Source organism: Sphaerodactylus townsendi, linkage group LG10 (assembly GCF_021028975.2).
Source record: "Sphaerodactylus townsendi isolate TG3544 linkage group LG10, MPM_Stown_v2.3, whole genome shotgun sequence".
In the NCBI taxonomy this organism is placed as follows: Eukaryota; Metazoa; Chordata; class Lepidosauria; order Squamata; family Sphaerodactylidae; genus Sphaerodactylus; species Sphaerodactylus townsendi.
In genome coordinates this window covers 71,398,977-71,426,172 of record NC_059434.1, presented here as the reverse complement: position 1 = coordinate 71,426,172, position 27,196 = coordinate 71,398,977, and the positions used below count along the sequence as shown (strand labels likewise).

At 43.1% G+C, this 27,196-nt stretch overlaps 1 protein-coding gene across 3 annotated transcripts in view; it reads left to right on the top strand.

Annotated features, from left to right (window-relative positions):
- Positions 1 to 27,196, top strand: part of BMPR1B (bone morphogenetic protein receptor type 1B) — a 221,844-nt gene that overhangs the window by 22,746 nt on the left and 171,902 nt on the right. The window contains exon 1 of one of the 3 annotated variants that reach the window (XM_048509302.1): positions 9,353 to 9,508. The exons of 1 other annotated variant lie outside the window; for it this stretch is intronic. The gene's annotated coding sequence lies outside the window, so the exon portion shown is untranslated. Of the gene's footprint in view, positions 1 to 9,352; positions 9,509 to 14,108; positions 14,129 to 27,196 lie in introns of those variants that run through there. One more of the 3 variants, XM_048509305.1, reaches the window with a different exon arrangement.

Below are 27,196 nucleotides of genomic sequence, written 5' to 3'. Positions count from 1 at the left end.
ACAAAGTGCTTGACAATTAAAGAGCATTTTTTGTAGAAAGAACAATGACCATCATCTCTCACTACTGTGTTCTAATATTTCTATGCATGCACAACCCATTTATCTCTGCATATCCTTCCAGCATTGTAACATTAAAACTTGACACTAGCATATATTTCTGACTAGAAAATACAAACTTTATAACAAACTTTTTGGGTGGCAATTGTTGGAATTGTGGTGATTATTGGAAGCCGCTTTGAGGCCACTTTGGCAGGGAAAGGGTAGGGCATAAGTAAAAAAAATAAAATGAAATGCATTTTCATGCTTGCTGTGATGGACTGCAGTAGAGATATGATTGTTAAAGTGCAATTCCATTTAAGTAAAAGGCTGTTTACCTTCAGAGTGAAGACAGAAAGGCCTAGGAATAGGGGAGCCATCTGACTGGCTATGATCTCCTGCACTCTGGGCAAGTAACTGCATAATGTAGAGAGGGAAGTGGTTAAACTCCTTGTCAGACATTCAGGCTTTTGGTCAGAATCACTCTTTGAATTGAGAATTGTCTGTTTTAACTTCCACACATGCAGAATAATGTGCTTTCAATCCAATTTCAATGCACTTTGCAGCTGGATTTTACTGTGCAGAACAGCAAAATCCACTTGCAAACAATTGTGAAAGTGTATTGAAAGTGTATTATTCTGCATGTGCGGAAGGGGCCTGAGTGAAAACTTAACGTCTCTGAGCTGATACTTCTGTCAAAGTGTGTGACAGGATCTATTGCTAACAGCATGAATGCTGAAATAAAGAAATTGTACACTGACCAATTATACACTGACTGGTGGGAAAGGGTTTATAGGAAAGCCAAGTTGAAGGCCATGTAATCCCGGATAAGAACTGCTTCTGAAGAGAGGAGAGTTCTAGTATACCAGTGGGTCTGGGGCAGTGGTGGCAAACCTATGGTATGGGTGCCAGAGGTGGCACTCAGAGCCCTCTCTGTGGGCACGTGCAAACAGAGTCCCCCCCCCCCCCACACACATCTAGGCTGGCCTGGGCTGCTGGACTCGATTATTAGCATTAAACCTAAGCCCTAGTTTTGGAGAAGCAGTGTAGGTAACCCTGTTAAGCGCTGTTAAACCCCAATGATTTTCATGCGAAGAACTATAGTGTGATCCTTTACCTGGGAGTAAGCTTGGTTGCTGGCAATGGGGCTTGCTTCTGAGTAAACCCTACTAGGGTCATGATTCACCCATTGGAAGAGTTGCACGATTGCTTCAAAGAAAGCCACCGACTACCACCAAGCTTACTCCCGAGTAACGCATGCCTCAGAGCCAACTGTTTTTTCTAAACTAAAACCTCAGTATTCAGGATAAATTGCCGTGTTGGCACTTTGTGATAAATAAGTGGGTTTGGGGTTGCAGTTTGGGCACTCGGTCTTGAAAATGTTCGCTATCACTGGTCTGGGGTATAGGGATTTGGTTTAAGTTTGCCTCAGCATTTATGGGAAGGCTGTGAGGGTACAGTGAAAATACACCTAGCCTATGGCAGGATCCTGTATGTGAATAGCCATAAGCCAGAACATCTTTGCAAAGGAACTGTACAATCTGAGAGCCATCTATGAAACTGATATCTAAGCTAAACTGAACTAAGTAATCTTAAGTGCTGTGCTGAAGAAACCAAAAACTATAAGTCTCTGTGCCAAGCTCTCTTGTGAATAGTGCATATAAATTTATTTTCCCTCCTGCTTAGTTTACCTCATCCTTATCCATCTCCAAGTTGTTATTCTCCCTTTACCACCTCCTGTCTGTTGAATAAATCTGTTATTCTATTTAAGTTTAAATCTGCCTCAAGTATTTTTTATTTGTGCCTTTGTGAGGTAGTGCCTGTGGAAAAGAGAAATAAAAGTCAATTGACATCCTCTGCCTTTTGGGTGTGAACAGGACTGAGGTACTGTTCTTCTTGTCACAAAAAGCTACAATTTCTGAAGCAGCCCTGAACAGAAAAAGGCGGGAAAATCTGACAAGCTTGGTCAGTGAGATTTCCAAGCCTGAAGGAATATAGAAGACTAAGGGGGTGCATGTCGCTTTCATTGTATGTGATTTGGAATAGTTTAAAGAAGGAAACCAGAAGGAAAGGAAATAATTAACATTTAACAACACCTTCCTTTGGACAGAATTGTGTGCCTATTTAGAAAGTAATTTGACTGCCACATAGAAAAGGTACCTGCTGTACTGACTTGATATAATTACCACAGGTCTCTCTTCTCTCTTCTATATCTAGCAAGCTATGGCAGATTCTGCACGGGTTGAAATCACCTGCATCAGCCTGGTAAAAACACTGGTGGTGGTGGGGGGTGACTTCCCATAGCTGCCGCCTCCAAATCGAGGCAGCGCTGCTCTTTCCTCCCCCAACTGGTGTTTACTTGAGTTGCTAAATTTAGCAAGTCTTTTGGAAAATGGTGCCTTCCACCTGGTGCTGAGTGAATGGCACCATGTGGAAGGTGCCATTTTTCGGCGTGCCACTTAAAAAAACACCTACCTCCTCTTCCTACATAGCTCGGTCAAGACAAGGGGAAACTCCTCTTGTCCTCCAACCCTGGGGCATTGCCAGGGCCACGTGTAAGTGTGTGTGTGTGTGTGTGTGTGTGTGTGTGTGTGTGTGTGTGTGTGTGTGTGTCCCCTTGTCCCAGCAGAGCTATATAGGAAGAGGTATGTTTGAAAAAAAAGCGGTGCACCATGTGTAGAGGCGCTGCCATGGGCCACCGCAGCTCACACACACGTGTGTGAAGAGTCTCGGGGATGCACCAGTGTCATGTACATCAGTGCTCTGCCGCTCCCTGGGCCCATGCAGAATCCACCTAAGCCAGTAAAATTCCAAAATTATGTTATGACCCAAAAATAAATAATTGAAATCTTGTAGGAGCCATCCATAGACTGCTTATGTTGTTGATCGCTATTTTTACCCTAATTTTGAACTCCACAGTCATGCCTGGAATCAGTGAACCCAGTAATCAACACCAGAAAGAAAAGAAAGTGTATTTTGTATCTGCAAAATGGACTCTATAAGCGTAAGCTCAAAAGAACAAGCATTCTGTGAGACAGGTTACAGTTCCTTATATACAGTTAGCATGGGACTGAGTGACAATACCCTCATTGGTTCCTTCTCTTACACATTCCTCCCCCTACAGGAATTTACCATTTAATTGTCTTCACAATCTTAAACTCTAACAAGGTCAATACCAGTCTACTGCAATTTTAGATTCCTGATCTATGGTCTTACTTCCTCCTAGCTAACCTCCTGAGTTCTTCTGGGAATATGGCTTATGAGTCATTCACAACCAGTGTAGAACCACAACAGAATTGGGCCTTACTAGATAGCAGTGCCCAGCCTTATTATTCATATTACACAGTCCAATTTCATTATTCATTTCTGAACTAGGTATGAAATGGTGACGGGTTGTGGCTGAATGGTAAAACATCTGCTTGGCATGCATAAGAACATAAGAACATAAGAACAAGCCAGCTGGATCAGACCAGAGTCCATCTAGTCCAGCTCTCTGCTACTCGCAGTGGCCCGCCAGGTGCCTTTGGGAGTTCACATGTAGGATGTGAAAGCAATGGCCTTCTGCGGCTGTTGCTCCCGAGCACCTGGACTGTTAAGGCATTTGCAATCTCAGATCAAAGAGGATCAAGATTGGTAGCCATAAATTGACTTCTCCTCCATAAATCTGTCCAAGCCCCTTTTAAAGCTATCCAGGTTAGTGGCCATCACCACCTCCTGTGGCAGCATATTCCAAACACCAATCACACGTTGCGTGAAGAAGTGTTTCCTTTTATTAGTTCTAATTCTTCCCCCCAGCATTTTCAATGAATGCCCCCTGGTTCTAGTATTGTGAGAAAGAGGGAAAAATTTCTCTCTGTCAACATTTTCTACCCCATGCATAATTTTATAGACTTCAATCATATCCCCCCTCAGACGTCTCCTCTCCAAACTAAAGAGTCCCAAACGCTGCAGCCTTTCCTCATAAGGAAGGTGCTCCAGTCCCTCAATCATCCTCGTTGCCCTTCTCTGCACTTTTTCTATCTCTTCAATATCCTTTTTGAGATGTGGTGACCAGAACTGAACACAGTACTCCAAGTGTGGTCGCACCACGGCTTTATATAAGGGCATGACAATCTTTGCAGTTTTATTATCAATTCCTTTCCTGATTATCCCCAGCATAGAGTTTGCCTTTTTCACAGCTGCCATACATTGAGTTGACATTCCCATGGAACTATCAATTAAGACGCCCAAATCCCTTTCCTGGTCTGTGACTGATAGCACTGACCCCTGTAGTGTGTATGTGAAGTTTGGATTTTTTGCCCCTATGTGCATCACTTTGCATTTTGCTACATTGAACTGCATTTGCCATTTCTTAGCCCACTCACCTAATTTATCAAGGTCCGCTTGGAGCTCCTCAAGAATCCTTTGTGGTTCTCACCACCCTACATAATTTGGTATCATCTGCAAACTTGGCCACCACGCTACCCACCCCTACTTCCAGGTCATTTATGAATAGGTTAAAGAGCACTGGTCCCAATACGGATCCTTGGGGGACACCACTCCCCACATCTCTCCATTGTGAGAATTTCCCATTTACACCCACTCTTTGCTTCCTGTTTCTCAACCAGTTTTTAATCCATAGGAGGACTTCCCCTCTTATTCCTTCATTGCTGAGTTTTCTCAATAGTCTTTGGTGAGGAACTTTGTCAAAAGCCTTTTGGAAATCCAAGTAGACAATGTCCACTGGTTCCCCCTTATCCACATGCCTATTTACATCCTCAAAGAACTCTAGTAAGTTTGTAAGACAGGATTTGCCTCTGCAAAAGCCATGCTGACTCTTTCTCAGCAGGTTTTGCTTTTGTACATGTTTTATAATTTTATCTTTAATGACAGATTCTACTAATTTACCAGGAACAGATGTCAAACTGACTGGCCTGTAATTTCCTGGGTCCCCTAGATCCTTTCTTAAAGATTGGTGTGACATTGGCCATCTTCCAGTCTTCAGGGATGGAGCCTGATTTCAAGGATAAGTTGCATATTAAAGTGAGAACATCAGCAATTTCATGCTTGAGCTCTTTAAGAACTCTTGGGTGAATGCAATCTGGGCCAGGGGATTTGGTAGCATTTAGTTTATCAATGGCTGCCAGAACTTCTTCCTTGTCTACCACTATCTTTGTTAGTTCCTCGGATTCGCCTCCTAAGAAGCTTGGTTCAGGTGCAGGAATGTTCCTCACCTCCTCTTGGGTGAAGACAGATGCAAAGAATTCATTCAGCTTTTCTGCAATCTTCCTGTCATCTTTTAGCACACCCTTTGTTCCTTTGTCATCTAACGGGCCTACCGCTTCCCTTGCTGGCTTCCTGCTTTTGATGTGCTTGAAGAACTGTTTGTTGCTGGTTTTGATGTTCACAGCCATGCGTTCCTCATAATCCTTTTTTGCCTCCCTTACAGCTAACTTGCTTCTCTTTTGCCACCATTTGTGTTCTCTCTGGTATTCTTTATCAGTTAAGTTGGACTTCCATTTCTAAAAGACATCTTTTTTCCCCTAATAATTTCCTCAACGTCCCTTGTTAACCATGGTGGCTTTCTTTTGGACTGGGTGCTGCCTTTCCTAACCTGTGGAACACATTCCAGTTGAGCTTTTAAGACTGTGTTTTTAAATAACCTCCAAGCATCTTGGACATTTTTGACTCTCTTGATTTTCCCTTCAGCTTCCTGCGCACTATCCCCCTCATCTTTGAGAAATTTCCCTTTCTGAAGGCGAATGTAACTACATTAGTAGTTGTCACTTGTTCGCATGCAGAGATACTGAATCTGACAGCATTGTGGTCGCTGTTCCCTATCGGCTCAACAACACTGACTTCCCGCACCAGGTCCTGGGTCCCACATAGAATTAGATCTAGGATCACATCTCCCCTGGTTGGTTCTACAACCATCTGCTCTAAGCCACAGTCATTTAGCATATCCAGGAATGTTCTCTCCTTACTATGACCTGAACATGCATTTTTCCAGTTTATATGGGGATAGTTAAAATCGCCCATTACCACTACATTTTTGCTTTTGTTGGCCTCTCTAATTTCTTTTTCCATCTCAGAATCCTCTTGTGCGCTTTGGTCAGGGGGGACGATAATATATTCCTAATGTTAAACTATGCTTCACCCCTGGTATTGATATCCACAGTGCTTCTGTAGAGGAATCAGCTCCCCCTGCATTGTCTATTTTATGTGACACTATGCTCTCTTTGATGTAGAGGGCCACCCCACCCCCAATACGCCCTGTCCTATCCTTCCTGTAGAGCCTGTAACCTGGGATAACAGCATCCCACTGGTTCTCCTCATTCCACCATGTCTCTGTGATGCCCACTATATCAATGTCCTCCTTCAAAACTCTGTACTCCAGCTCCCCATTTTAGATCGAACGCTTCTACTATTAGCATAGAGACACTTGTATACTCTGTCTCTGTCCCTAACCTGGGATTTATGTGTTTTGCCCTCTAGCCTTTTGTAGACACTATCACTTATCACATTGCTATGTTCCTCACTTGTATGTGGTTGATTTAAAAAAACCTCCTTCTCTGTCTGCATCCCCATGGACTCTGTATTCAACCTAAGTCACCCTCAGCTCCTGTCGGCTTTCCCCCAGGAATCAGTTTAAAAACTGTTCTGCCACCTTTTTAATGTTGAGCCAGCAGCCTGGTTCCTCTTTGGTTAAGATGAAGCCCGTCCCTTTTGTACAGGCCTACCTTTGTCCCAAAAGGTTCCCCAGTTCCTGACAAATCTGAAACCCTCTGCCTTGCACCCCCTTCTCATCCACGCATTGAGACCCTGTATCTCCGCTTGCCTAGCTCGCCCTGCGCATGGAACAGGTAGCATTTCAGAGAATGCCACCTTGGGGGTCCTGGATTTTAACCTTTTTCCTAGCAGCCTAAATTTAGCTTCCAGAACCTCCCGGCTACATTTCCCAATGTATTTGGTACCAATGTGGACCACAACTGCTGACTCCACCCCAGCACTGTCTAACAGCCTATCTAGACGAAGCGCGGACATCCGCAACCTTCGCATCTCAGGCAGGCAAATCACCATCGCGGTCATCATGCTTCTGTCACAAACTCCAACTCTCTATATTCCTGATGATCGAATCACCCACTACAAGGAGCCCACCTCCCTCCCAGGGGTATCCTCAGTGCGAGAGGATAGCTGATCACCAGTTAAGGAAGGGATCCCATCTAAGGGAGCATCTTCCCCCACCTCAGACTGGCACCCTCTGTCACCCAGACTCTCATTCTCCATGACATCTGAAGAGATGTCACCTTGGGAGTGGGACCCGGCTGCTAGGTCCCTGAAAGCCTTGTTTGTTGCCCTCTCTGCCTCTCTCAGCTTCTCCAGGTCTGCCACCTTGGCTTCAAGAGAACGGACATGTTCCTTGAGTGCCAGGAGTGCCAGGAGCTCATTGCAGCGAGGGCACACCCACGACTTCTGGCCTAGTGGCAGATAGTCATACATGTGACACTCAGTGCAAAACACTGGCAAGCCCCCATCCCCCTGCTGGCTTCCTGCCTTCATATCTGCTTTTGTTTAGATATTTAGATATTAAACTTTTAGTCAGTGCCCCTTGGAGCTATCTGTACCTACTATCCCTCAAGAAATGTCCTTATTAATTAATTAATTAAATTAATTAATTTATTTATTTTAAAAAAGAAAAAGAAAGAAATTGCGCGCGCCGCTAGGCGCGCGCCGCTGGTTCGAGACTGAACTAAAGACTGAATGACTCACCTCAGGAGCCCCACCTTTAGCAGCCCAGGACAAAGAGTAACCTCTGTTAACCCCTGTTAAGCCCCACCTCCAGCAGTCTCAGCTCCTAGTAGCCTTAAGGAGAAAAAGAGATAACCCCTGCAAACCCCTGTTAAAAATACACTGTTTTAAAAGATGTGGCTTTGAGAAAAGCCCTCCAAAATGAACACCAGAGTCACTCTGTTCTTCCTGGCCCAGATGCCTTGTCCACTGCTGCTCCTTTCTGCTGGTTCCAGAGACTGAACTAAAGACTGAATGACTCACCTCAGGAGCAGACTCCTAGGCTGAATCCTTTGCCTCTCCAGGTAAAGCAGGCAGGTAACAGGTGATTTGAAATACCTCTGTCTGAGAATGTGGAAGGTCCCTACAAATCTGATGAGGTGATACTGGCCATGATAGACTACTGGTCTAATTCAGTATAAGGCTGCTCCATAAGTCTATGGCATAGGTGTCAAACTCGCAGCCCTCCAGATGTTATGGACTACAGTTCCCATCATCCCCTGCAAGCATGATGCTGGCAGGGGTGATGGGAACTGTAGTCCATAACATCTGGAGGGCCACGAGTTTGACACCTGTGGTCTATGGGGATTGACTTATTGTGCGTGGGCATGACCTTCTTTTTCCCCTGGTGAAAAGTGATGCCTGAACTGCAGAAGGAGTTGTTTCTGGGACAGCCTTGAAACCATTGACTACCTTCAGTTTTAAAGAGCTAAAAGAGCCAGTGTTCGACGTTTCAGACAAAATTGTGCTGTAGTGCATCGGATGCTACTTTCTGTGTGGGCTGAAGATGCACCTTGTCCTACCGCTGTAAAACAATAACTGGTTCTGGTGGGTTTTCCGGGCTGTGTGGCCGTGGTCTGACCACAGCCACACAGCCTGGAAAATCCACCAGAACCAATTGAATCTGGCCGTGAAAGCTTTCGAAAACAACAACAACCTCTGACTAGGGTTATTTCCCCTAAACTTTAGGATTCCTATACTTCTTGTATGAAATTCAAAATAACTAAAGCATAAACTGGCTATTAAATGTGTGTGACATGCCAAGTGCGTTGTAATAGTTTTAAGGGTAACATAACAATTTAAGAAAGAATATTCATCCCTACTCCTTTTAACAGGCAACACACAATTTATGTGCCCTCCGTGCAACCAGATTTTGTGGTTGCAGCTGTTGGAATGCTGGAAAGCGGCAGCTGTGAAAATGTGAGGATATTTTTTTTCTTTCTGTTTTGCTTCATCTTTGAATATACGGCGGTATGACCAATCCGAGCTCCTGCTGCTGCAGTTCCTTATGATGTTCTTTTTGTGTGCTTCTCAACATGGACTTTCTCAGCCTTGAGCTTGCTTTATATCATGCCACGAGGTTGCTGCTCCAAAAAGTAAAAGAAACCTGAGAAGGAGATAGAGCTTTCCTGCATGTAACAGATGGTTACTGTTTTAAACGCATGCATAACCCAGTTCTTACCTCACATATAGTACTGTGAGAGAAGAGGGGAAGCCTGTTTGGTGGGGAAGGGGAAGGTGAGAGGTGAACAGGGGGGGAGGCAAAAGGATGAGGAATAAGGGGAGTTGATTGGAGCTTTCTTATATTCTCCTTAATCACAGTCATATGGTAGACTTCTTTTTAAGCAAACTGGAAGGGGAAGGAGCGATGGCCACGGAAATGTGTGGCGTGTGCTGTAGTTCTGCAGGCGAGCTGCCGCGTCTGGTAAGTTTCTTTTGTGTGTGCTTGCTGCTTTAATGAATAGAGTCTTTCCAAAGCTGCCAAGCCTGCAGCGAATGTGGTCAAGGGATTTATTATGAAAAGTACCAAATCTTGGCATGGAGCTAATTGTGTATAACAAGAAGCATGCTGGAAAGTCAAGTCCTGAGAGGTGACAAATGCTGCAAGAATTCTATTTCTGACATTGCTGAAAGAGGTTTTGTGTAGGAGAATGCCTACATGTCAGTGCCTTGTTGCTAATGAGTTCCTTAACAGAGCTGCATATTTTCTTGCTGCTGAACTTGGTTAAGATAAATGGAGGGTTTCTCAGTTGGCTCCCCTCCCCCTTTGAAAGCCAATTCCAAGAGTGATAACTCCCACCTCCAATCCTATAAGTAAATGTTTAAGAGCTGTTGTCACTCTGCATTCTTGATCACACCCACACAGTGAAAAAGAAATCACTGTGGAGAATTGCATTGTTAAGAAGGTGCTTTTATTTCAAATATTTATGGTAGAAGTTTAGAAAGAAAAATCTTTTTGGGGAGAAAAAGGCACAGGCCTTGAAGATTAAGAAAGAGAATAACAAATGTTTGCTAACTTTAAACACATTTCTTTGTCAAGCAGTGGGGATGCGAAAGGCTTGTTGGATCCTTTGTGTACATGGCTTTTTGTCTCCATTTTTGAAATTTATGCTAATACAACCAATATCCTAGTAACCACTAAAACAAACAACCAGGAGCTGGCTACCTTCTTCTGCCTTTCCACTGCTTCTCTTCACTTGAGTATTAATAGAACTCTCATTGATTCTGGCTGCCTCTTCTGGCTAATATATCCTCTTTCAGCCACACCAAAGGTCTGTTCTGCATTCTTCTCAGTGTGATATTCTTTCAGTAGTCTCAGTGGGCAGCTGTGACCTAAAAGCATTTTGTAGCAGGTACTGGAAAGGAGTTCACAGCTGAAGTGTGCTAGGGTAAACAGTTCTTAAAAGGTTACAGGAAGTAGAATTCTACAGCTAAGAACTGACTCGTGTGTATTCGAAGTGTTGAGTAGTGACTGGGCAACTTCAAGCACAGTGAAGCACACACTGGTTGTGGTGTATGATCAGTACAGGAGGCCATCTGCCTCTTAATTCTGTCTACCAATAGTGGCCAAAAGTGCCTCAGGCAAGCACATCGTGAGAGGTGTGTAGCCATGTGAGTCTGCAGTGGAACAGCTAGCACCTTAGAGAGACCAACAAGATTTTAGATGGTATAAACCAGTGGTGGGATCCAAAAATTTTAGTAATAGGTTCCCATGGTGGTGGGATTCAAACTGTGGCGTAGCGCCAATGGGGCTGGGTGGGGCATGATGGGGATGTGGCCGGGCATTCTGGGGGTGGGGCATTCCTGGGGGGGCTATGGCAAGGACGCAGCCACTGCACTAGTCCTTGGGTGGGAAACGAATGCACGCAGGCGTAGGCTGCCACGCACGCCGGTGCACCTCCGGCTAGACTGCTTCAAGTTCTGCGCGCTACTGCTGAGAGGAGGGGCGTGACTGAGGCAAAAATCACGTGGCAAAATCACCAATTAGTAACCCGCTCTCGGCACACACAAATAATTAGTAACCTACTCTCAGGAACCTGTGAGAACCTGCTGGATCCCACCTCTGGTATAAACTTTTAAGAGTTAAAACGCCTAGCATCATATACCCTTGTTATTAGTCTTTCAGTTACCCATGCAACAATTCCTAGCAGTGCTCTCAGTCACAGTAGTGTTTCCTGAGAGAGATAAATTGTGCCTTGAAATAACCAGCTGCCATCTTGGAACACCCGTACTACTTTTCAGAGAGTCTCATGCAGCCTGGATTCCCATCTACTCGCAATCCAATATATGAGCAGTGACATTATCATGAAGGGAGAACATAAGAATGCTTTGGGATTTTCTGAGGACTGTACTACACCTAAGAGGTGTAAGGGAATACCAGAAGCATCGCTGCTGCTAAGAAAACACAATCCCACTCCTAATCCCTGATTTACTGGGACCAAACTGGAAGAGAAGACTGTGGAAGTCAGTATTAATTGGGGGACTCTAAAGCTGAAAGGCAGAAGTCTGCTTATGATTGTGTGGGAGCTGATTGAGAAAGTAGATAAGTTTCCTTTTGAGTGTCAGAATGATTTATGCCTCCAATTTACCTCCCCCTCCCCGTCTCAAACATCTGAAAAACAGAATATTCCGCTAATTTAAGAATCAGTTTTAAACATTCTTAAGCAGAAGAAAGTAATATGTGTGTGAGTGAGGGAAAATATGTGTATGATTTTGGTACCAACGAAAATAGAAGGCGGACTTTAACAGTTATTAAAGATTCACGTGAAGTAGCACCTTAGAGACCAAACGGTGTTTCAAGGTATAATCTTTTGAGAGTCAAAACTCTCCTCTTGAGACACTGTCGTTGCTTTACCGGATCCATTCTGAGTTAGAGGAACTGGATCGAACCTACATTGTCTACCTCATCCTTTCTAAAGAAGGGCATGAAAAGCTGTAAGGAAGAGAAAAAATGTTAATAAGTAACCATTTGGAAACAGATAAACACATAGTTCTGGATATCTATTTAGTACAGCTCTGCAGGGTTAATTTTAAACTGCATCAAAACGTTGGCACATACCAGGTCAGTGCAAGTAAGCTTCTGAATTGCTAAGGTTACAATCTAATTGTTTGTTGGGAGTAAAGTTCACTGGAATTGGGGGACATTATTTTTGAATAAGTATTGATATCAGCTGCATCAGTTACAAAAATAAAACTTTATTTATATTACTAATATAACCCTGAATATTTCAGGGCAGTGTTATTCTCCTTCAGTTCTGATCTCCTGGATGGTAGGGGAGCAGCCTTTCCAGTTCTGATAGCCCTACTGTTCAGTCAGGTCTCTATTAAACAAGCTCTGCTGAATGAGGTCTACTTAGGACTCTAAAAAGGTATGATCATCTCAAGGCTGAGATGAAGACTTTGTTGTCTTCCTCCTACTCCTCTAATCCTTTGGCGCCATTTATGAAGGAGGAGGAGGAGGATACCATGAAGGAAAGGTCCCTCAGGCCAGATCTTAAAAAAATACTAATCAAGGGCAGGTCACTCAATCACATTGGAGCAATTTGACTTAGGCTCCCCTTTTGACTTAGGCTCCCAAGGTGCATCCAGGACTGCCAGTGATCTCCCAGGACTGGCACAGCCCGTGCCGCAGGAGACACACCTGGGTGAAGCAGTAGACATCAGAACAAGCGTCACCAGTGAGCCAATACCAGCTCTAGCAGGTGGAACAGGCCTTGGGACGTTCTGGGAAAAAACATCAGGTTATGCTCTGCTGAGAGCCTTCCCCTTCTCAAACTCCTCCTCCCCAAAACTCCAGAAAGGTGCATGTTTTTGGTGTGTTTTTGTGGCCTCATCACTTCCCTGTCCAGATTCAGATCCCCTCATGGGACTGCCACTGCAGTCTTGAATAAGGAAATGGCCCTGACTCTCCCTCTCACCAGGTCAGTGCCCTCCACTGCGCTCACCAATGCCGCCATCCTTATTGGTGCAACCTCCACTGGTTTCCTCACAGGTGCTACCTGAGGTGCATGATGCTCTGAAGAGGCAGCCTGAGTAGAAGCTATTCCATGAGGGCTCTATGCTCCCTCATCCTCCAGGCCTAGTAGTGGGTAGAGTAGCACCAGTCCACTACCTGTCTCCTGGGTGCCAGTGGGGCCCAGCAGCAAGAGGTGGTTGGCATAGTGGTGGTTGGGACGCCTCAGCTGGGGGAGGCCTTGTGGTGAGTGTGTTGAGAGTGGAGTTTTGGGAACGGGGCAGATGATTTGGTGTGCCTTGTTGTGGGACCTGAGTGTTCCAGGGTACATGCAGAGTACCTTTCCCAGTTTCCCCAGTCCAAAGCTGCGGGTGGAGGGAGATGCACCCACTTCAGATGGGGCTGCTAAAGAACATGGGCCAAGGTGAAAGCACCACTCCCTCTCTCCCTTTGCCTCTTCGGTCTTAGGGAGCTCCTTTCACAAACCTCTGGCAAAGCCTGGGTAGCAAGAGAAGATGGCCAGCCCGGCAGCTTCTTGCAAGGCCGAGAAAAGTTGACCAATCACCATGCACAACTCACTTCCAGCCAGTTGCCATACATGTTTTGTCTAGAAGTGAGTCGTCCATGGTGATTGACTGGAAGATTGACTGGAGCCCTTCGGGGATGGGGCGGTATAGAAGCCCAAACAATAAATAAATAAATAAAAATAAGTGAGTGGTCGCCATTGACTAGTCTTACTCTTTTATATATACTGATAATATCAGAACTACATGGTCATTGTCCATATTTATTTTTTGTTTTTAACCTTTAGATATCAAATGCTGTCTTTTTTTTTGTTACCTTAGTCAAATTCCTTTATTTATTAAACTTGGGATATTGCCCAGGAAAGACCTCAAAAGTATTTCCATTATGGAGAGACATCTTACAGCCAATTTTAAATTGACTTTTCGTATTCTTTTTTTTTAGAGAGCGCTGTTGTCAGATCCATTTTCCACTTAGAAGTTGAGAACAGCTGCGTGGGAAGGAACGGGGATGGGACAGATATTTTCCGTTATGAAAAATAAATATAAAAATATGTAGCTGTCATAGTAGGTCAGTAGTTTAAATTTTGGAAATTTGGCTCAGGGTGACTTGCAATGTACTCGAAGTAATCTGGTTGTAATATTAATTCAATTCAATGCTCAACACTGTGGAGCTCATTCTTGCTAGCTTACCAGTACTATTTTGCAGTTTGGACGAAACTTGACTAGATGTTATGATACAAATAAAGCTGCTGCTCCTCTCTCTCTTTGCTCATAATATTTAAATATATGCCATGCATAATATAATGGCATTGCTCTATGCATTGTCAAATGCCTTTGGTCAGCATGGACATGATGTGAGGCAGGGTGGAGCAACACACAGTGCTTTCCTGCCAAATGTAATGCTGGCATTTGTCCTACCGTATGGTTCCAAATACTTAATGGCAATTAAGCCTTAAAGTGGGCCACAATTTCTGCCAGTTCTTCCTTCTCACTGCAGACCAGATGGTGTTCCTGACGGTCTGCTGGCTCCATCCAGGAACAAAATTTGGGGGTGGCCTTAGTGTGAGTTCTGCTTTGCAAAATCTGTGGATGATTGGGTATACTCCATTCATTGTGCTTGTGGGTGCCTGAGTATCTACCAAGATTGTTCTGGCACTTGTCAAGTGTTTTTAGAAAGTTGGTATGGTTAGGTGGGGCTGTTACCCAGCAGAGTTTCCTTGTCCATGGGGCATCTGATTGACAATGCAAATTTAAATAACATTGTTATGACGGCAAGCTATCACAACAGTGAAGGTTTTGTTCTCTCTCACACACTCTTGTTCCCCAGTGCATTTTTGAATTTACTTCTCAAGTCTGTGTCTGTACCTCTCATACTGACCATTGTGTGGTCACCATCATGTACCAGAATTACAGAGATGATTGTCAGCTTGAAAAGGTTGGGGAACCCAAACCTGTGAAATTGCTGAATTATTCCCTTTGTTCTGGACAGTCATTGCTGTAGCTGAGGAGTGTGAGGATATTGCTAGAGAACAAGCTGAGATGTGTGCCTTTGTAATGATAATTACCAATGGCATTGTGCTAAGGGGCGAGGGGTGCGTGACGCATCGGGCACGTGCCGGTGAGGGGGTGTGGAGGGGGCGTGGAGAGGTGGACAGGGTGTGGCAGGGGCACAGGATGCACACTTCCCCGGGCACAGTTCCCCCTTGGTCTGGCCCTGTTAATTACAGTTGACTAATTGTGGTTATTAAATAAGACCTAGTTTAGTTGATCATGCTGACCCATAGTCCACTTAACCATGTTTTTTTGCATGATGTCCAAACTAAGCTAGTCGTGGAAGCCTAGACACCCCACCATAGCACAGGGATTTTGTTTGTGGAACAAAGAGAATGGGTTTTCAGATAATTCCAAGCTCCATCTTATTGAACTTTCCTTGTTTGAAAAAAATTAGTATGTGGTATAAAAGAAATAGTGCTTGGATTGAAGTTTCCTGCTTTGTGATGGCTGGAGACTTGATAACTTTTAGAAGTTTGAAAAGTAATATGATAGGCCACCATTTATTTATTTTATCACAATATTCATATTCCATCTTTCCTTGTAGTTCAAGGTACTACTTGTGGTATATGCGTACTTATTTCTTTACTAAAGATTATACTGATTAAAAAGATTATACTCAGATGAATGTTCACACTGTGGGCAATAGGAATTCTACTATTCCACTTTCCAGATCTGATAAAATATCAGTTCCCCAGCGAACTTTACAGGAATCATTTATTGCTTAAAAAACAGACAAGTTTTGAGACAAGTTTTGAGACCCTATTTTTCTCTTGTGCAAGAAGTCTCAAAGTAGCCTTCTTTACCCTTTGCCTCCCTCTCCCCCTCCCCACAACAGAAACAGAAACCTTGTGAAGTGGAGAATTCAAAGATAACTTCTACTAGCCCAAAGCAGGCTTCTTGTGGAAGAGCAGGAAAAACTAACCCAGTTCTCCAGATTAGAGTCTGCTTCTCTTAACTGCTACACCATACTGAAGAGGAAGATCTAGCACACTCCAACAATGCTGACCCTTTGTTTGGTTTTGCGGCTAGAGTGGGTCTCATGAGTTACACTATGGGATACATTTTGAGACCAGGGAAAATCTACTTGGTTTTCAAAATGCCATAGAAAACATGGCATTTGGGCGATATGGATGACCTGTTGAAGATAATGTTTGACAACTTCAAGTAACTATCCTTAAGGAAGTTAAGAGGACAAGGCGTTACTAGTTTGATCATAAAGAGTACAGTTCTGCATTTTTGTGTTGTTGATGGCAGGAACTGAATGGAGAATACAACTGTACTGGCAGTTTTGGGAGCTGATTATGAAATAAACTATGAAATGGACATGGGTAGACCCATAAGATGCATAGCCTCTCTCTAACTTGTACGTCCGATGTCCATTAAAATATTTTATGACTACATAAAATATTTTATGACTACATAAAAGTACATAAATTGTATCACCTGGATGTACTTATTATACAGTACTTATTATACAGTATATCTTGATGGACTCGACATAATGCTGAGATCTTAGCGGGTCATAGAAATGCCGGCCAGGTCTTGGTTTTCAATTCCTTTTGTGTTTAGCATGGGCATGAAGGAATCCCTTTTATTTCATTTGCCACTGGATAAGGAAGCATTTTGCTAGAAAGTGGAGCATAGAGTTTGATGAGATGTTTTGGCTCATTGTTAAATATACAGCTGCAGCTACATATAAAGCTCAGCTATATATAAAACTCATGTGATATTACAGTGGCATCACGGGGTAGTTAAACGAGCACACATGCTTCATGTCAGAATGTGGACAAGTTTTTCTAAGGCATATACATGGAAAGGAGGGAAGAGGCATTTCTTAGGGAACCCAACCCTTTTGTTATTTTCTGAGTGGGTTTTTTTGTACTTTTATGGGGCTGGTTCTATGTTTAGTAAATTAAGTACTTGTCTGTTTCAGTAAGACATTAATAAATCATCTATAACCCTCTAAAGAGACATTTTTGCAGAGGTCACATGGTAATACACCTGCACCTCTCTTTTTTAAAAAAGATTTCTTCTCATCAGTTACATGTCTGAGTGATGCAGAAAACATCTGTCTGGCCTCTGGGGGTAGACCTAGCACTGAAATATTTGTCAGGTATGTCCCACACATCAACAATGAATGCAGGCTGAAGTCCAAATGAAGCCATTTGTGAAAATTATTTGAGTCCAGACATGTGCAATAAACAACTTTTGGTCCATATAACCTTGTGGTCAGTAGGTTTATTGTAGGAAACAGAAGGAAACATGGTCCTCGAGGGAAAGTCAACCGGTTCTTTCTTTGTGAGTGTTCCATACATGCAACTGCTTGACTGCATATAAGAAGTAACATGATATCAGGAAGCTGGGATTTCCTTGGTTGACAGTTCACTGAATTTGGGGGCTTTTCACTTAGGCAGGTGTTCAAAAAATTGTCAAGATAAACATCTTTTCCCAGTCTGCTTGAGATTTCACAGGGGTAACAGCTGCCTGATCTCCCTTCCCCCACTACCATGAGTTGCTCAGAGAAAAGCTCACATATAATTTCTAGGTTTCCTGTCTAGGCAATTTATATGGTTATATCTGACTTAGCATTATAGCCCATTGTACCAACAAATGCAATGGGCTGTAGAAAACTGTTGGTGGATTAACAGTGCCCACTGAAAGGACCAACCCCTCCTATGATTCCTCCCCCCTTGGTCCTGTGCCATCAGCTCCCTCCTCATCCTCATCCTTTTCCTAGATACCTGAACTAGTTAATCTTTAAATTGTCACAAAACTATTTTGATTTGCCTTAGGCTAGCCAGTTTTTCCATAAAGCATAACTCGAGCAAGAGTCCCTGGAAAAGACAATAATGCTCTGTGTTAAGTGCCATCAAGTTGCTTCCAGTTCATGGCAACCCTATGAATCAGTGTCCTCCAAAACATCCTATCATTAACAGAAGAAGAAGAAGAGTTTGGATTTATATCCCCCCTTTCTCTCCTGTAGGAGACTCAAAGGGGCTTACAATCTCCTTGCCCTTCCCCCCTCACAACAAACACCCTTTGAGGTGGGTGGGGTGAGAGAGCTCCGAAAAGCTGTGACTAGCCCAAGGTCACCCATCTGGCGTGTTTGGGAGTGTACAGGCTAATCTGAATTCCCCAGATAAGCCTCCACAACTCAAGCGGCAGAGCTGGGAATCAAACCCGGTTCCTCCAGATCAGAGTGCACCTGCTCTTAACCACTACGCTACTGCTGCTCCCTTGCAAACAAACGCTAATGTTAGGAAACAGGCCTTGCAAACAAACACTAATGTTAGGAAAAGTTGAAAGCAGCAGGAAAAGGGGAAGCCCCAATATGAGATGGATTAGCTCAGTCAAGGAAGCCACAACTCTCATTTTGCAAGAGCTGAACAAGGCTGTTAACATTCTGGAGATTATTAATTCATAGGATCACCAATTTATGGTGACCCCATGAATTAAATTGGAAGCAACTTGCCTTGACACACACACCTAGAGCAAAATAGATTCTACTGGAGAAGGGTCTGAATAAATGACTGAATCACTTTCCACTGGAGAAAAGAAACCTACCGTAAGTTGGAGGAAGTTTCCCCAAGGCTTAGAGGGCTTAGTGCAGTGATGGCAAACCGATGGCACTCCAGAGGTTCATGGACTACAATTCCCATCAGCCCCTGCCAGCATGGCCAATTGGCCATATTGGCAGGGACTGATGGGAATTGTAGTCCATGAACATCTGGAGTGCCATTGGTTCGCCACTGCTGGCTTAGTGGAAGTTGCACCCCATCCTCTGCAGAGCTCAGTCCAAGGCTACAGCTTGTTAGACACTTGAAGTTGGTCCCTCATTCCTTATTCGCATTTCCTAGTTCTTTATTTGTGAATCCACCTGGAAATGCACAAACTGGAAGCCAATTTCAGCCTCCTCAGCTTGTTTTTGTTCTTGTTAACTATCATCCTTTCCCCAGCGACACCCTGTTTTGACCAAACCTCCTTTGGGCTCTCCCCACCAAACCTTGCTAGACTCTCCAGGCTGCCCTGTTTCCCTGACAACGGGAGAAGTCTGCAGGCTGCTCCTGCAACTGCAGCCTCCTTTGGAAGGAGTGAAGAAGGTGGGATGGGGAAAGGCAGGAGGGAAAGAGATTGCTGGGGCTGCCAGGCCAGGTAAAAAAAGAGCCAAGAGGTTCCGCACGCAAGTTTCTCTTCTCTCCCTTTCACTCCCTGTGCTTAGTTTCTGAATGACAAGGTTCTGAGGTTTATGGCTTCGTGGAAGTCTCACCCAGCACTCTGAAGTCTCAGCTGTGTAGAAGCTGGATGGAATTCTTCAGCAATGCGAGACTGTCAAGAATATCCTTGGTGGCACTCTTTCTCTACCCCCGTGCTCCACTCTGGTAATTAACTTTTTAATTTATTGTACTCAAAAGAGATTTTAGGGGTTAAGTGTAGCTTAGTGGACCCCCTCTTCTCCTTTTAGCCCCAGTATTTTTAAAAAAGTATTGTAGAAGGGCACTTCCTCACCTCCCTGCAGGTCAGAATGCCCCCATGTTAGACCTTGGGGTTACCTAGGGTGCCCTGACTTGGATGGTCCAAGCTAGCCCAGTCTCATTAGATCTCAGAAACTAAGCAGTCTGCTGTGTATAAAGCAAGTAACCGTCAGATTCCACTGTTTGTTTGTTTTTGTTTTTACTATTTTTTGTGTTTGTATTTTTGCGTTTGTTTTTACCAGTGAGCCTTGGCTGGAAGTGAGTTGTGCGTAGAGATTGGCTGGAAGTGAGTCATCTCCACCTTCCAGGCTTTCTCAATTATGTATAGAGATCAGCTTCAGAAGATGCCCTTAGCCCAGTGGTTCTCAACCTTCCTAATGCCGCGACCCTTTAATACAGTTCCTCATGTTGTGGTGACCCCCAACCATAAAATTGGTATATATAAAATATAAAAAGACCATTTTCTGATGGTCTTAGATGACCCCTGTGAAAGGGTCATTCAACCCCCAAAGTGGTTGTGACCCCTGAGAACCGCTGCCTTAAACCATTTTCTAGGTTTAGCTTGGAAGAAGAGCACACCATGACTTGTGGGTCTATTATCACTTTAGGTATTCCAAAAGAGGCTTGCAAAAATATGGAGTTCAGAGTTATGCCAAGCGGCAACTTGGAATTCATCTTGCAACTGGGGGACCAACTTCTTAGGCATGCCCATCTGCAGAGTTACTGTCAACAGTTCTAGCTCTCTCTGTCGTTCCCTGCCTGTCTGCTGTCACTTCTGCCTTCCAAGTTCATGTGGTGATGCCGGCTCCTGTTTGGGAGGAGTTAAGCTCAGTTACGCTCTTCTGCAAACCTGGAGGGATCCACAAGAAGAATAGCCTTTGTGTGAACTGGGCCCTGTTCTCTAGGCTTTTCTGTATGCGCGGGGCCCAGTGAGATGTATGATATTGCACATGGCAGTTAAGGTTTTGAGGTTGATTGGCTAACCTAGTATAAAATGTCCACAGGAGTTCCAAAAGTTTAGGAAACTAAGCTGTAAATAAATTATTGACAGTACACCTCTGAAAGAATGGCTAGTTTGGCTGGAATTAATATCTCACAAAGGAAGGAAATATTCTGTGAGACACTGGAAAAAAATTCCAGAAGGCAGAGAACCTAAGGATCAGAGATTGTGGAAGCGGGATGATGGAATGTCTTCACCTTGATATTGGATCCAGCAGTAATAGTTAGGTCTTTAATTGCCTATTAAGAATTAACTGGATGAGGAAAAATAAATTGAAATTCAATATAGAAAAGATAAGACGCTGTTCAGCTCAGGAAATAGTGGATTTAGTTATCGTGGACAAGATTACCTCTCACTTCACCTGCTCCAAAAGATAAGGTTTATCATTTAGAAGTACTTCTGGATTTTGTTTTGCCCTTGGATTTCTGAGTATCGGCTGCAGCTAAAGGGCATATATTTCATCAGTCTTGACTGCCGTTCCAGTTAAGCCTTTTTCTGAAGGATGAAATTTTGTTGCTGTTTTTTTGTTCCATGCTAAACTTTCATGTTGGCTATGGCAAATTTTTAAACTATGGCAAGTGCTCAAGTTGGTTATGGCTGACATTGATAACATGAGGAAAAATTCAGCTGCCCCAGAATGCAACAAATCAGTTACACGAAGCTCCCACACAGCAAGGATTCTCAGCTCCTCTGTGATTGTTGCTGCAATTCAGAGGCATTCACACTTGCACCGGAGCATCCATACAGGAGTTTTGTGCTCACTTCCCACTGTTAGCCACAATTTTGTATGTATCCCGTGACCTGAAATTGATGACCAACTGCTATTGAGCTACTGTCCAATAGTGTTTTAGCAATCTCTTGCCACCGTGAACCAGTACTTCTCAGTTCCCAGTTTTCATTTCAAAAAGTAAGTCTCTTGTCTAGGGGTCCCCAACCTTTTTGAGTCTGTTGGCACATTTGAAATTCAAACACAGCATGGTGGGCACAGTAGCAACATGGCTGCCACAAAATGGCTGCCACAGGAGTTGGAGCAAGCCAAAAGATGATTGCCAAAGCTTAACTTCAGTTACACAGTATAGATCCTTGTGATGTAATGGCAGCTGCTGCCAAAGCCTTCGTAGATCCTAGTTTTTTGTCCACATTCATCACAGAAACCGCGTCAAAATGATCCATAAGTAGCCAGGTGGTATATTAGAAGGAGGAGGAGGAGGAGGAGGAGGAGGAGTTTGGATTTATATCCCCCCTTTCTCGCCTATAGGAGATTCAAAGGGGCTTACAATCTCCTTGCCCTTCCCCCCTCACAGCAAACACCCTGTGAGTTAGGTGGGGCTGAGAGAGCTCCAAAAAGCTGTGACTAGCCCAAGGTCACCCAGCTGGCGTGTGTGGGAGTGTACAGGCTAATCTGAATTCCCCAAATAAGCCTCCACAGCTCAGGCAGCAGAGAAAGGAATCAAACCCGGTTCCTCCAGATTAGAATGCCCCTGCTCTTAACCACTATGCCAGCCATAAGATGCTGATAGAAGGAAAATGACGCTAATGTGGGCAGCAGTGTTGAAAATGCCCTCCTTTGTAGGTGGTTCCCTAGTGTATTTGGACTGCATTCTTTCTGAAAAAAATGGTAACAAACCAGGGTTGTGAGGGGAAGTTGAGGTTGGGGAGAGCCTTGAAAATGGGTGTGGATGTTTCCTTCCCCTCCCCCCAAATCTGTAGCACTTTGGAAGCCAAAGTAAAGGAAAACCTCCATGTGGATGCAGCCACACATCTGAACACACATGCAGAGAAGAGTGGTGATGGAGTGTGATCCTGATTGATTTTCACCTAGATTTTGGAATTACCAGCCGGTTTTGTTAGCTGCAGTGTTTGGTGTAATGCTGAGTTTATGATAGTGTAACTTTAGCATGACTAAATAAATTATAGCTTCATTTCCCAGTACACATGGCATATGCATGTTGTATAGCTAGCTAACTTCAGGATGGAGGGGTTTCTTATGTGTATCTTTGAGCCATGAAAACAAAGTAACGTCATAAATGGCCCTTGTCTTTTAAGAGTCAGGGGTGCTTGACTTGTTCATCATTTTGCTTATTTGGCTATTTTGGAACTTGAAAAGATCTTTTGAGAAATGGGAAGCTGTCTCCTTACCTTTGGATAAATATTTGGCCCCTTTAAGAACAGGGAGAGAGGTCCTGGAACTTTAGCTAGTTTTGCAGACTAAATTTGTTTTTCCTGTAGAGCTTAATATTCACACTTAGGGGCTGAATTTCAAGATAATGAACTTTTCTTTGCTTAAAAACAACCCTGCATGTGTTTGCAGTGGAATGTCCAAAATAAGAACCAGTTCAACCTTTCTGTTTAACTTTCAGCTCCCTGTGTGCAGTGTATTGTTTTCTCTTCGTTATTTCCTGTCTCTTACTCTGCTAGTCCTTAGACTTACTGGTATTTTTCCTCTGCTCAAGCTTTCTATATACCCTGTTCTGTAAGAGCAGTATAGAAACATTGGACCAACATGTTTCTGGGAAACATGAAATTCTAAATCAAACAGTTGTTTGCTTGTTGCTTATCATAGTAAAATGCCATTTGCAACAGATTTCTAATTTTGATCAAAATAATTAACGAATTATTGTATTTGCAAAAGCAGGTCTTCCTCCTCATTTTCCCCATTCTCTAACCATGACAACTTGAACTGTAAAGCCTCTGTTGGCGAAAATTTGAAGGCAAATATCCACATGGCATGAGGACACAGGCGATCTGGCTGATCAGGACCAGGGTATTTTCGACCCTGGCCCCAGGGTAAATGGCAACTACTTATGATTACACAAATATTGTACTTCAATTTAGAATTACAGTAGCACGTTTGTGGTTTCTTATGTCCAGTTGAGTTGAATACAGTTGTCTTCTTTTTGCCTGTATTACAAATCCCACAATCCCACAAGATCACATTTGAGCCAATGTTTGTTTTTCCTTTGCAGAGCAATCATCGGTTTGCCTTCTACAGACCATTGCAATTTTCTCTGGAGTTGGCACTTAAAATTGCTTTTGCAGTAGCACTTGGGTGTCCATTGAAATTCTCTGCAGACGTTTTAAGACAACATATCTAAATGTGTGTTTTGAAGTCATCTTGCTGACTTCAGGATGTTACCCCAGATTTAGCAGGCTCCCCATTAAGGCCATAAGTTTTTACATGATGGCCAAGCCAGCAGAAGTCATGCTAAATTAAGCATAGCTAGAAGCTACTGAATTTGGAAACCAGTTTCTATGAACTGTACTCATGCATATTATACGGTTTGGCCAGAAAGCTACTTAACACTCGCACTGCTGGTAGTAATTATACAAGTAACTTTGCAGTGGCAACTAATGGAGGAATTTGCTGTAAAATTTGTCTGACTGAGTTGCTGTGGTGCAGTGTATGTACCTGCTGCAATATGCAGCAAACACCTGATTTCATAATGCCAGGTCTCACAGTGCGTGCTGTAGGAGATTATAGGGGCTACCGTGCGATTGGTCCCGAGGCTCCAGTGGCATAAATTATGCCGGTGGCCAGCCACTTCTTCTTTTGTGTGTTTATTGTGAGGGGGGAAGGGAAAGGAATTTGTAAGCTCCTTTGAGTCTCCTTACAGGAGACAAAGAGGGGATATAAATTCAACTCTTCTTCTCATCTTCCTCAAGAAACAGCTTTTAATAACAGCTTTTTAAAAAGTTGTGTTGAGTTTCTTGTGTTTTGCTATACAGTGAACACCGCCCCCCCCCCACACACAATAAATGTGCAAGTTGCATAAAATACATTTGCTGTTAAAATGAGGAGAAAAATATCTTGTCAGTACATTTTATTGATACCACATTAGTTGTCTGGAAATTTTAGCACCTTTGAGAATGGCAAGACTGGTGCTATGTAGCCTGAAAGCATATTCACTTTTGTAGAATTAGTTTGCTTTTCCTCCACTGATTAACGCTTAGCACCAGTGGGCTGGAAGTCAAGAAGAATGAGCTTGAAAAACGTGTATTTTCCTCTTTTGTTTTTCTTAGCCTGAAAACAGATGAGTTGTGTGTCTGTAAGGAGTAGAATGCAAAGGAGAGAAAACAACATTTTAAATTAAATGATCCATTTAAAAGCTTCAGGGAATTTTCTATTTTTTTAACAACCCCCCTCCCCCCGAAATCTTAGCAACCCCCTTTTGGGTAGACGCCAGCACAGTTGTTTAGGTTATAAATATTCTCACTCCAGGCCTTTTTATTATTTTTAAAAATTGTGACTTTCACAATTACACTTTAATGCAAATCAATCAGAGTGTGAAGGTGACTATTTTTTAGTTGCACGTCTCAGGCAGGCTCATAGGCTGGAAAGGAGGCTCCACATCTGGATTTGGTCGGCAGTTTTTTACCTTTGTTGTTTAGATTCCCATTTGCAATCCTTGCATAGCATTCAGTTTTTTTTAAATTTAAAATATTTGCAAGAACCCTGAGCAGCTTGTTTCTGAAATTGCCAAAGATGTATTGTAAGGAGTCACAAAGCAAAAGATGTAGGTTGTGAGGGTCACTAGCCTGAGTAAAATTAAAGACCAGTGTTGATGCCGCAAGACTTTCAAGTCAGGCTTTGTCAGAAATAGGTTCAGTTAAAGGTAATGTATATATTACTTTTGTATATATTACTTCATCACTGTTGTATAGATTCCCAAGTCATATAAAACAATTCTGTATTTCTATGTTGATTACAGACACCTGTCCTGATGTAACTTACAGGCCCCTTCTGCACATTCAGAATAACGCACTTTCAATCCTCTTTCACAATTGTTTGCAAATAGATTTTGCTATTCCACACAGTAAAATCCAGCTGCAAAGTACATTGAAAGTGGATTGAAAGTGCATTATTATGCATGTGCGGAAGGGGACACAGTGTAGCCAACTTTTATGTAACAGCACTCAAATACAATGCAGAATGATTTGTGCAACACAGTAGGCTTAGTGATGATAACTATGGCCTTCAGTTTAACAATTTTGGTGTCTTTTTATATCTATCCCTCTTTTAAGTTTTTAAAAAATCCCTTTTAGTAGTTTTTTTCTTTATTCTCCCGCTCTGAAGTTTTATATGATACAAGACCATTTCTGTGGTGGAACTCTTTTCTGAGGTCCACTTATTCTTCCTTACTAATGTTTTGATCAAAACCTGTTGATTCTCTTAAGAGACTTGTCTGTAAGTAAAGTCATATAGGTCTGTTCATCTGTAAGTACAGTTCTTACTCACAGACTATTTTTTACTTTGATTTGCAAAGTCTGTTGTCAGTTGTGTCATAAGTGTGCTGGTAGATGCTCTGGTAAGATGTGAATTTTTCTGATAATAAATACATGTTGACTGGCTGAGCATCTAAATTGGGAGGCTCAGCATGGAGAGTGGTGGACTCTAATCTGGAGAACCTGGTTTTATTCCCCTGTTCTCCGCATGAGCAGCAGACAACAATCTGATGAACCAGGTTTATTTTGCCGCTCTTTCTCATGAAGCCTGCTTGGGCTAGTCACAGTTCTGTCAGAACCCTCTCAGCCTCGCCTACTTCACATGATGTCTGTTGTGGGTAGATAAAGGGAAGATGTTTGTACCCTGTTTCCCCTAATATAAGACATCCCTGAAAAATAAGACATAGTAGAGGTTTTGCTGAAGTGCGAAATATAAGGCATCCCCCGAAAGTAAGACGTAGCAGAGTTTTTGTTTGGAAGCATGTCCGACAAACAGAACACAGGAAAAATAAGACATCCCCTGAAAATAAGACATAGCACATCTTTGGGAGCAAAAATTAATATAAGACACTGTCTTATATTCGGGGAAACACGGTAAGCCACTTTGTGTCTCCTTATGGTTGAGAAAAGCTAGGGATTAATTCAAACTCTTCTTGTATAGAGGGAATCTCTGAGCTCTCTAGTTCAGCCTTTTCCATTAAACACATATGTCAGATTCCCAGGACACTGATGGACCAAATGTAGAATAGCAAGGCACTAATTATTCTTGTACTTCATAACAGGACCTATAAATTTTACCTAGTATTGTTTAATGATAAAGAAGTTTTTCCTTGTACCACTGAAATCACAAATGGGCAGAAGCAGCCATACCTAATCTGGATGAGTTCATCAAGGATTTCTAATCCCTTCTCAACCAGTCCCACAGTGTTGGCACTTGTTTTTTATTCCCTTGGCCCACTGTCGGCAATAAGAGGAATGGAAAGTACACCAGACTTTCCAGCACACGTTGTTTCCTCTCACACTATTTTGAAGAATGGCTTAAAGGACAAAGTTAGACCTTTTTTCCAGGACAAGCTCTGTTTTCGTTATTAAAGAAAATAAACTTTGCCAATACAACTGTGATTCAAAGTCCCCCAAATCAGGTGCTGCGTTTAACCTAACAACAGTGACAAGAAATTGACCCAAAAGAGATCCCTTCCTGCAGCTCAGCAGTTCCTGACATCACCATTGGTGCCATGCTTGTTAAACTATGGAACGTAATTTTAAAGGGCAGTTCGGGATCGGTGCCATCCAAGACTGCACTATGGAAACCTGCAATAATTGCCCGGTCGAGCCAAGTGGCAAAACCTGGGGATGGAATTTCTCCAGAATGCCTTCCTGTACTTGT